The sequence below is a fragment of the Saccostrea echinata genome, unplaced genomic scaffold, assembly GCF_033153115.1.
Source record: "Saccostrea echinata isolate AGI-Se365-2 ecotype Australia unplaced genomic scaffold, CSIRO_AGI_Sech_v1 ptg000015l, whole genome shotgun sequence".
Taxonomy (NCBI): Eukaryota; Metazoa; Mollusca; class Bivalvia; order Ostreida; family Ostreidae; genus Saccostrea; species Saccostrea echinata.
The window spans coordinates 7,320,591-7,333,172 of NW_026889764.1; the positions used below are offsets into that span (position 1 = coordinate 7,320,591).

A 12,582-nucleotide genomic window follows, 5' to 3' on the forward strand; every position below is an offset into this window, starting at 1 on the left:
AACTGGTGTTTGAAAAATCTTTCTGTAATAACAAGTTTTTTGTCTAGTAAAAACTTCTTTATCGCATACCTAAATTGTTTTTTCTAATTGGTGTTGCCATCTTCCTCACATTTATTATTTGTTTGCATTTTGTCTAGGACTTAACGAAATCTCCAAACTGAATTTGAATTGACGTAATTGTCCATTTATTTTTATCAAGACCTGAAGATTTAGGGTTTGCAATTTTATTTCAAAATCAGTCCTTTCTTTAAAATTAAAAATATTGAGAAAACGAACAGTACTTAAGCTAAAAGTCCATTTTAACTTAACATATCGGGAGCAGAGCAAACATTGTCCTCCAAAACATCAGAGATGGGATCAGGTGCAGTATACCTATATCTCCCATTTTATATCGCTATCGAAATATGTTATGGTAAATGAAAGCAGTGCGTATATCATCCTTTAAAGAGGAAATATAGCACAGTTTTGAATAAGACAATTATTTTTGGCACAAATTTCTCCTTCTATATAAAGTTTTATAATTTAGCAAGCAGAAAAAATATTAAAATTAATTTCTGCAGGCACCTTTCCCAACAAAGACTGCAACTTTTTCAACGAGGAACAAAATCTATTTTATACCTCCATTTGAATTCAAATTTCCAGTCGTTTTCTTCTATATCATTATTTCTGTAGAGGGTTTATTTGACGTTTAAATCTGTTTTGAAAAGTAATATTATTTATAATATACAAATATATACAATATTTCTCCTATTTGAAAGCAATATACATGTAATTAAATGTTGGTCTTAATGTATTTTCCAGTCTATGTACATTTTTTTCTTCAATTTATTTTTAATTTTCACAACTTTGAAAAGCGTTCTTATTAAACAATGTTTTCAAGGATACAAAAACTACAGGTAATATGTAGATACTAACAATAACCTCAGTAATATACACATGCATAACAACCATTTTACTACTCTAAGACATTAACAATTACGATAAATGCATGGTTATTCCTTTCACTGTTAACAATATATTTGCACTTTTGCTGTTCCTTATGGTTCAGTATATTTGCTTTTCACATTCAAACAGCAATCCCTCAGTTTGCTAACACATTTCAAAAAGAATCTCATAAGCAGTTACATCATTCAGCATTACAGAGCATATTTGAAGTACAAAAACATGCCTTAAATGAATATACTGTTTGAAAAAAAAAAAAACATCACTTTTGGTCATTGCATTGAAAACGAGCGAGCAACATTAACTTGATAAAACTGAAGAAAATGTCCTACAGGCTTGGATTCTGAATCATTAGGGAAACATGCGACGTCGATTGACATGCTCCTTTTCTCATGTCTTCTTCTTATAGCTTCTATTTGTGCTCTGTTTCCATTTAGAAGTTCTATCAGTTCTCCATTATCAACGTCAATGCTTTCTTTCGGAAACCTTTTTTGACTTTGTTCGTCCTTCTCTTGCATGAAGCATTTTGTTTTCTCAGTTTGAAAATTCTTTTCATCTTTCCGAAGTTGTTTCAACTTTGCATTTTCAAAAATTTTCTGTACATTTGAACTTGTCAGATCCCCGTCTGGCGGCTGCAACACAAGGCAAGAAAACATCAAGTTTCTGTAAATATAATTAAAAAAACACTCCTCACAGCAGATTAGACTTGGTGTTCCAAAGCGTGTATGTGATGCAGATATGAGGGATTCCTTAAATAAGTCGAGGCTTCTGGCCTAGATTTCTGGAGACAATTGATTTCTACTTGATATGTCCTCCAGATTTGATCTAGATTAACCGCTAAATACTCACAGTTTTATGTCTGATTCATCAACAAAAAAATTGAATGTCTAGTTATATCATAAAATAATGTGGTGTTCCACTAACCCGTAACAGAGGTTACATGTAGCTTTACTGCCTCAGATCAATACGTTTCACTTGCGAAGTACTGAAATAAATCAAAGAATATAATTTACACTAGATTGCGAATAAAATGTATTTAAGGTATTGCACTCCTGACATGACTTATATCAAAGACTTATTGAGAGGTATATTTTAGATAATAATAATCATTATAAAAAAAATCCTGCAAATTAATGCGCGTTAATTGTTGTGTGACCTTTTTGTTTAAAAAAAAAAAAACATATTTTGGGTGCTTAAAATCCAAATAGACACAAAAAATATGTTCTTGTATCAAGCTTTTTATGACTTTAGTGCTGATCGGTTTGAAATATCGTGTAGTTTAGAATTATGAAAGAAAAAGTTAGGGCCACTGATAGAAAGTTTGAGATACTGGTCCAAATATGCAATTTTTAAGCAAAATACTATGGTATCTTGACTTCTTCAATATATCATTACTTCTTTGCAAAGTCTGTTGAGTGAATGTATTAAATTTGTTCCAAAAATATTAATTGAAACCTATATTAAATATTCCTAGCATATAATAACGAAAAAAATTCTTTGAGTAAAAATATGTAGGGCTCAAGTATCAAGATGCTAAATTTAACAAATGTGTAGAACTTAAATATCCCTCCATTACAAGAAATATCGTACCATAAATCTTTTTAATTAATGATTTTGTGAGCAGTTTTTTTTTAAATTGAATATTGTATATTTTGCATTGTTTAATTCAAATATGCTATAAAAATTAAATTCTAATAAATAGTTTTGAAGTTAAAGGTTTTATCCAAACTTTTTTGCAAAACCTGACGGGTGACATACCTTAATTTACTTGTAAGAGAGTAAATCATTTTATAGTAATTAAATATACAACACTAGTTAACCTCAAAAACATATCGTTTTGTTTGAGAAAACATGACGGATGTTTGAGAAAACATGACGGATTTTTAAAAAGCATAGTACACGTCATGTATTTAAAGTCCTTGTCTTTATTTATTGAAGCCCGCATATCGTAATCTTTAAACAAATAATACCATTTTGTACTTTAAGAATGTGTTTGGTCCAGGAATTATATACATAAGATATAAGGGGTCATATAATATATACTAACGAGACACCTGATTCCAACCAAATAACCTGTTAAGTACCTGATAATGAGACAATAACATAATGAGACTGACATTAACAACACTATCTCTATGAACGCAAAATCCATTTCATCCCTATTTGTAGAATTTCATGACTTTATAGTGATAAAATTTGATATGCAGTTGAAAATTAAGTGCTACAATTTAAAAATGCCATGTGTTCTGTTTCATTAAAAATATGCCTTGAATACATTTAAGAAGGTATAAACGATTTCACTAAGCTTTATTGTGCACTAAAAATTTCAAAAGGTTTCTAATTTGCTTAAGTATGAGTTGAATATGAGAAAGTGATAAATAAGGAAAGAATATGGCATAAAAGAGGACCTTTCTTGAAATATGACGTCATTTATGTTACATTTCTATGTTTTAACAGAAAAAGCCTCAAATTGACTTATATAAGGGGATGAAGGACACATGGTCACATGACTGGTTAACTGCGTCATATTCTCCGTTTTTATAAGTGCAAAGCGTGTAAAGCATCAGTTCTTGTATAAAGTTTTGACATTTTTTTACTTTAGTTAACCATCTATACTTATAAATTAATAAATTTTGCAAATAAACTCCGAAGCAGGTGCACTAGAGTTCTTACTTACACTTCTAAGGATACACTAGATACAAGATGTCCGTAAACTATATTTAGATTTCACTCGCATAGTAAGTATCGTACATTAAATTAAAAGTCTACTTTCATTTTCTATAAACAGCCATGAAATAGTGAAAACGTGAGTACGGTGGCGTTTCCGGTTGGCGGATCTAAGTTACTGGCAATTTTTAAGGAAACTGACAACAAGAAAACGTTTATTTATTTCATAAAACGTCATCACTGAATTATTCAATCAAAACTTGAATTAAATGATATAAATAAAATAAGCTGTGATAACCGATTAAAAGGGGAAATGTCCAAATTATTTTCGTCATTCACCGATCTTGATATTGACGGAAGCTTCTAGAACATCATATAGCATCGAGCCCGATGTTAAAAAGAAAAACGAGACGATTATAGCTGCATGAACATAAAACAAGCTTTTGTGTGAATGGTCATTGAAATAATGGTAAATCGTTGATAACACTATAAGTTGTGAATATATTTATATATCGAAAGACTGTTACATATATGTAGTAGGTTTTCCTAATAAATTTATCGGTTAAATTTGTATATATTTCTATATTTCTCACCGAGAGAATCATCGCAACTAACCCGAAGTACAAATTGTACTTCGTAATAAACTTGCTTTAAGTTGTTTACATGAAAAGAGAAAATTAATGAATAAGATTATTCAAATACAATTAAAGATGTAAAATTTTGTGCTTTAATCAATACATGTTTCATTAAAATATGCCTTGAATACATTTAAGAAGGGTTTTTTTCCTGAATACAGTCTTTTGTTTCAAATACTCGGCCTATTCATAGGGCGTTAAAAGCTAATTTTTAAACAGGTACTTGGGTCTTTATTTATATCAATATATGTATGTACCTTATTGATACGTAAAAAAAAGTAAAATACATTTTTACATATCAATAAGGTACAGTCATACATATTTATAATCCAAGACACAAGTACATGTGAATTTTTACCCCCCCCCCAAAAAAAAAAAAAAAAACAATTAGCTATTAGTAAATTGTGTATAATCGCTGCTTTTGTCCTTGTCGGAAATGAAATAAGAGCATCTGAAGTACAATATCCATAACATAGTATAACATGTTTCACAATAAACGTCAATTAATGAAATTGTTATTTTTCAAATTTTTACAAGGGGGGGTTGGGGGTTGGGGGGTTGGAGACGTACATCTACTTTATGCGGGATTTTGAACAAAGTATTTCTTCCTGCTATAAGCCTGTAGGTTGTCAGTAGAAACTACAATATATTTTCTGTCGGTAGTGGTATAAATTCAATTCCCCGCGCTTGAGCAGGATTTCATCTTGTGTTATATAAAAGAAATGAATAAAAAAATTAACATTCTTGTAAACATTAACAAATTATGAAATAGATTGTTCCACTCCTCTGTTTCCCTAAACTGCATGTCCAACAAGTCGATGACGTCACACATGATCTGTTAGTACAACAAGATCATACTCGCTGAATACAGGGGCGGTATTATTTTTTTAAAACAGGTCATAATTAGTATATGATGAAATTTTTTGAGAAACGGGGAACATAAAATTATTTTTGCGTGGCTATTGACGGAAATCCTAGGTAAATATATCTTATTTCGCTTATGTGTGACGTCATAGTTGGTTTTTCTCGTACTCGAGAAATGTAAACATGACACGTTTGTGTCATGCTTATGTCTTCTTTAACGATTTCCTGTGCAATATTGAGGTCAGCTTCACCATTCGAAATTTTTACAGTTAATCAATAATATGAAGGACTTGCATTTCAACGTAAATTTAAAAATATTGAATGATAGAATTTTTTGCAAATTAAAGTTTTTTGTTGTTTAAGTTGTCTTAAAAAGTACGTAATTTTCCCTATCTAGATGCAGTGTGATAGAAGAAACTTGCTTTTTCGAATTTTAAACCCTATTCATACTCTGAAATATTTTAAAAAATACATATCCATTTACATACTTTTTATCTATGCTTAAAAAATCCCATTATGGACAGAGTAATGGGCCCGAAAACATGGAGAATTAAAACTCCACTTAGATACTGTAGAACATAGTATTTGTCGATTAATATCTCTAAAATAAGGCAAGAAACCTAATGATATAACTGCTTTAATATATGTGTGACATGCTTAATTAGAAATATACAAAATATGAAAAAAATTGAATGACAAGTATTTTTTTCAGCTCAAGGTCCTTCTTCCCCTTAAGGGGTTGGTTCCCCTAAGAAAATAGTGTCCTCATCCGTCGCCACTTCAATTTTCAGATAAGTTGTGTTAAATTGTTTGAGAAATTACATGCCTTCAAGTCTTAGTTGGCAATTCATATAATCTATATTGTTTGAAAAACAGTTGGTGTCTTTTGCAGCCTTTTAAGAAAATACGGAAAATTGTACAAATTTATGACGTCACAATTGGTACTTAGTTGGCCATATAAGACAAAAAGATTTGTTTCATCTTATTGCATGGAATTTGAACAATTCAGAAAGTTTTAATTATAAAATCAGGAATAGATGTGTATTGAAACGATACCTTTTTCTTAAAAATTCTAAAATAAAAAATCCATTCTCATTGTCCAAAAATATTTCCTTTTTAGTTGAAACAAAGGATTATATTCGGTAATGACCTATATTTGTCCCCAAAATCAAACTTTGATGTAGAAAAAAATCTAGTATATTATGTACCTATTTTCATCCGTTATGACGTCAAGAAGTTGATTGCAAGATTGCGCTCAGTAAATTCTACACTCAAAATTAAACAAATTTTGCCCATTTAGTCCTTTATCTTGAAAATAAAGGAAAATTCAAATAGCTTGGGGCATCACAGAAACAAGCATTGACGATAATCTATAGCTACTTCTGGACTATAATAATTTTTTTCAAATAAAGTTTTCATACAATATATAAAATTGTGTATATTTTTAGAGATTTTCAAAATTTACGTTTTATGGAGAAAAATATTCTTTTTATTGTTCTTTATTGTGAATCGTGGTCTGTTTGCATTGATATTTAAAACTTTTGTTACATAAACGTTGATTTTTACGGAACAATTTTTTGACGATTGCAGAAATATCTAATAATTAAAAAAAACAACAACATCATGTTATTATTATGCCTTTGTAATTACTTGTATCATTAAAAAGCAGGTTTAAAAAGACCTTGTGATAAAATATGGATAAAATCTTTCATGATTATCCATGAAATAAACAGAAAAGGGAGATTGAGCAGAATTTGCAGTAGCAACTACATCACGCTTAAGGATAACGCTTATTTTGGATTTTACTTGGCATAAAAGGATTGCTATTATAAGTATCTGTCGTTATTAAGGAGGAGAAGGACCTTGAGCTGAAAAAGTACTTGTCATTCAATTTTTTTCATATGTTGTACATTTCTAATTAAGTATGTCCCACGTATCTTAAAGCAGTTATATCATTAGGTTTCTTACCTTATTTTGGCGATATTGATTGACAAATACTATGCTCTACAGTATCTAAGTGCAGTTTTAATTCTCCATGTTTCCGGGCTCATTACTTTGTCCATAATGGGATTTTTTAAGCATATATAAAAAATATTAAAGTGGACATGTATCTTTTAAAATATTTCAGAGTATAACTAGGGTTTAAAATTCGAAAAAGCAAGTTTTTCTATCACACTGCATCTGGATAGGGAAAATTACGCACTTTTTAAGACAACTTAAACAATAAAAAACGTAATTTACAAAAAATTCTATCATTCAATATTTTAATTTACGTTGAAATGCAAATCCCTCAAATTATTGATTAACCGTAAAAATTTCGAATGATGAAGCTGACCTCATTATTTCACAGGACATCGTTAAAGAGGACATAAGCATGACAAAAACGTGTCATGTTACTTTGGAAAAACCAACTATGACGTCACACGTAAGCTAAATAAGCGAAATAAGATATACCTACATAAGATTTCCGTCATCAGCCATGCAAAAATAATTTTTGTGTTCCCGTTTCTCTAAACATTTCATCATATACTGATTATGACCTGTTTTTACAAAATAATACCGCCCCTGTGTTTACCGAGTATGATTTGCTGTACTGACAGATCGTGTATGACGTCACCGACTTGTTGGACGCGCAGTTTAGGGAAACAGAGGAGTGGATCAATCTTTTTCATAATTTGTTAATGTTTACAAGAATGTTAACACTTTTTATTTTTCTTTTTATAAGATGGTAATTAAAGTTAAAAATTGTCAAAAAAATTATACAATAACTGATGCTTTACACGTTTTGCACTTATATAAACGGAGACTATGACGTAGTTAAACAAAGTCACGTGACCATGTGTCCTTCATCCCCTTAAATCAAAGATTGGCTTTCATGGACAAAATAACCATGTTATAAATTAGTATTACTATCAAAATTAAATTAAATTTTATTTGCTATTTGAAGAGAATATGCAAGAACAAAGGTGAAGTTAGGGCTAAATTAGAATTTTTCATTATTTTGCGAAATAGTTTTTCTTGCAGTATAAGTTTCAAAGATAAGATTCTATATGTTTGTTTTGTTTTGTGTGTGTGTGTGTGTGTGGGTGTGTGTGTGTGAGTGTGTGTGTGTGTGGATATCATTAGGCAAATATTGCGTGTTAAAGGTCATATATTAATTCGATATTTTGATAATTCGATAATTTGATAATAAACCAATGTGGCGAAAAGTATTGAAAGAATCAGTTGAAGTACAAGGTAATTATAATAGACATATCAATATCAGCCTCCCTCCCTTACCATGTTCTCCCTATGTTAAGGAGGTTGGATCCTGCCATCAAAAGTAATGAGAATTTTTTATCAAGTATATTTTTAGAATTTAGACACATAACTTAATTAAAAATCAAAACAAAAAATAGGGGTCAATGCGCTCCTTTTGGCGCTACAGAGGATTTAGTTTGAGCTTTTTGCACTGTAAATACGTCTTACACATAAATCAATTTTTAAAGTTTTTCCTCCAATATTTTTTATTCAAATAAATTATGGGAACAAACACAGCCTTAATTAATCTTGAAAAGACACATTAAAATTTGTGACAACGAAGAAATTTTCAAATTACTCCGCATGTTCAATTATTTGACCTTTTTGCAATCAAAAAATTTCATTTTTCTGGCATTAAAAATCTAACAAGCAAAAAAATAATTTGAAAGTAATGACATCTTACTGAATTTAAGAAGAATGGTTAAAAGTATCTTATACATTCAGAAAAGAAAATAAAAAGTGGGGGTATGTGATGTTAATTTTTAGATATTACTAAAATAGTGCTAATTTTAAGCTTAAAATAGGGATATATTTTTTTCTTGATTTTTACAATATATTTACTATATTTATGAAATATGATGATAGAATTCATGACAGTTTATTTGAAATATAATTTAGGATCAGTATAAAACAGTTCACTGTACAAAATAACTGTGTGCAGGCTGCATGGAAAAATAGGAATCCAAACTTAACATACTTTAAATACTTCGAAAGAGAAAAAATGATAATTTTCTTCTAAAAAAAATTCCGCCACAAAATATAGTTCCTCCCTTAATGCTTTTGGAATGGAATTTAATCATGGAGTTTTAACTGAATATAGTTTAATTGGCATAGTGAAATCCAAATTTATTGTAAGAATTAAAACTTTATGCAGAATTTTTAAAATATAGGTTAAGATATAAATCTGCTCAAAAGCTCAGGAGCGAACCTCGTTAAGATCAAAAATTTGTTTTTATTATGCAATTCAGATAAATAATCATCATTATTACATATTTTGATATATTTCTCAATAAATTATATAGAGAGAATCCGGACATTTAAAGAGTCGTATCAGCCTACGCATGCGCTGCTGCGCAAAGACTTCGACCGGGCATATAAATATAGAGGTATTTACTCAATAATCATCATTTTCCTTATTTATTTTTTTTATCGACAAGTACCAGTTCTATGGTTGTCCTAAAATTCCCTTCACTGAGCTCATATCTTTTGAAGAAATTAATATATATCTATATATATTTTTGAGTGGATTAAGTGTTTTGGCTAAGAAATTACAAAGCTTCAACAGGATCACTTGAGAGTAATCCGAGTAATAAGAACTGTAGTATACCGTTCCATTCCACCTAATCTCCGACGTAAGAAAATAAAGATAAACGTCAGCGCTTTACATATTTTTGGGAAAAATACAGTCATTACCACTATCAAATTTTTTAATTCATCATAAAGATCATGGAAATGAATGTGAAACATCTTAATTGTTATATACATGAAATATATGGCATAGTACATTGGGATACATATACCCAACAAAATAATTGTTAAAAAACTATATTTTTTATTGTTATAGCACTTTCACAGGTACATGTATAGATGATAAATTTCATCTTTTTATAAAAGTTAACATCCGATTACACATACTCCGTCTTCATCATATCTACACACAAAAAATATGTTTTGTACTCTGTGAAAGTTGTTTTGAAAAAAAAAACAACAACAAAGAAACAAAAAAAGGGGGAGGGTCAGCAAAAGAAAACAATTGTTCTATTACAATTAATACAAAACGACAATTGATCAATCCAATTTTTTCCTCTGACTCAAATATGTAATAGGAAGTATATGTAACTGTATAATTACAGAGCATCACAAACATTTTGCCAATGCCTTTCATATTCCAAGGCCTTGACAGTTTACTTTTAGGTTGTTGTCCTTATTATGATCCATAAATATTTTAAAAGTATTGATGAAAATATTGCTGACCCCATACAAGACAGAAACAAAAAGAAAAATAAAAGACAACAAAAGTGTATATACAAAGTATGTGGATTGTCTGAGAAAAACATGCCTTTTTTTTTTTTTTTTTTTTTTTTTTTTTTTTTTTTTTTTTTTTTTTAAAGAGTAAAAAGTTTATACGAAAAACAATTATAATTGATATTACTAAAAAGTTGAAACTAAATATATTTAAAAAGAATGAAAATGGGCTTACTTATGTAGGAAGTACAGTATACAGAGTCTATTCTATTTGTAGAAAAATATGTGAATCCACCAAAGAAGTTGTGAATTAAAATTTGTTAACATTTTTTTTATTCTCTTTCTAGGGAATCCACTGGTGGTGTATTGTAAATCACAACCTGCCTATCTTTTTCGTTAATTAGGTTATTTATCTATATGAAACATACAGATCCCTCCATGTTATGTGACATGTTGAGAAAAAAAAACTTGCATATTGCGTACAGTTTGAGCCAATAAAAAGAATGCAACATACCATGTTAGGAAAAGCGAGCAGCAAGAATAGGAAAAAGTATGTTTCAAAAATTCCGGAAAATTATTGGTTGGTAAAAAGAAATTCGGGATACTTGAAAATCGATAAACATATATTGTACCTTTTAACCTTAGTTGACAGGTCAAAAAAATTTAGATCAAGACAAGAATTCGCTATTGAGCAGTAACTGCTCGAAAATCATAGATAACACTGGGTTTATTTTTCATGGTGTCAAACTGAAGTTAGTAAATTTAATTTACCACACTGAGATCTGCTTCTTTAATATGGAAGAATCGACGAGGTCCAATGTTGTTTCCATGCCGTCGAGACACAACCACAAGTGCGTTGTTAACTTCATTTTCAGCTATCAATTTTAGTAGTATCCTTCCCGCCCATTGTTCAGCGTCATCATTTGAACGTTTTTATGGATTATCCCATCACTGCTTGTGAAACGATAAGCATATACGTTATGACTCGCACTTGGTATGTTTTCGATACGCATGATTTCCACCAGTGATCGTTTGATATGTTTATAGGAATCGATTTTGGTGGTATGTGCCATAAACCGGTCTCCGTTGTCCTCAATTGATTTTCCTGGGTTAACGGTAATCTTTTCTGCGTCGCTGGTAATCACCTCGTCTGTCGTGGGGAGTGATCCTACTATCTCTCTATAGATTGAATTACTCTGAGTGAAAATAAGTTTGTCCACCTTCATTTTCGTCTCGATATTTCGCTCTTTGAACTTCATAAACTGTTTTCTTCATTCCCGTATCTCTTTTGGTTGTTGTTGGGCAATTCTAACGTCCGATTGCTTTTCTTTTTAACTTTAAATTTATGATCTTCATTACAAGATCCTTTTCAGCCTTAGCACATTGCACACAAATCGGTCTTGGAAACTTTCGTTGAGCAACATATTCTCCCATTCGTATTTGTAATTCATCTACTACTGTCTCCTTCATTTCCATCTCCGATACGAATATATTTCTCAGAATTTTTGCAAGGTTTTCTGGTGACTTCTCTGGCTTTTTTTCCCCTTTAGTCCACTAACAATAATGTTCCATTGATCTTGACTTGAGATCAACTACCAGGGTATTTTGCTACTTTGCGAATTTACACGGTATTCAAGACGACCTACATAATCTTTGAGTCTGTTTTTCTGATTATCCTGCAGTTCTGTCACAAGGTATATTGTGTCGATGGCTTGCTCTTGAACAGTTTCTAGTCTCTCTTGAATACCATTTTTTCCAAGATTTCTTTTGTAATTTCATCTAGGTGTCGACCTTGTCCATCGAGCCGTAACATGAAATTCACCAAATTGTCTGAATACTTGCAATGCCGTGCATAATATCCCTTAGCTGAAAAATCTTCCGTTTTCTGATTACTTTGATCAGCTTGTTCCATACACAATTCGTCTGTACTGTCCATTTTATCTAATCCTAATTTTTTGGAGATATCCGTCATTGTTAAGACAGGCAGTTTACACGTACGTTCATAAACTGAATGGGTATCACTCACCTGGTAAACGTCATTGACCTACCGAAAATACACAGCACATTTTCCGATGTTTGGTGTTATATTTCTTTCAAAAGTTGTCACATAATACGTAAAAGGTTATTATTATTAAAGTCGCTATAATTAAGGCTTTCGAGTTAAGATAGTTTCGATTTTTTATATAAAAAAAACTTTCCTCTGCTAAAA

General features: G+C 30.5%; 1 pseudogene; it reads right to left on the reverse strand.

Moving 5' to 3' along the window:
- Window positions 1-1,214: 1,214 nt before the first annotated feature.
- On the reverse strand, window positions 1,215-12,227 carry LOC133188048 (uncharacterized; annotated as a pseudogene).
- Window positions 12,228-12,582: the final 355 nt, after the last annotated feature.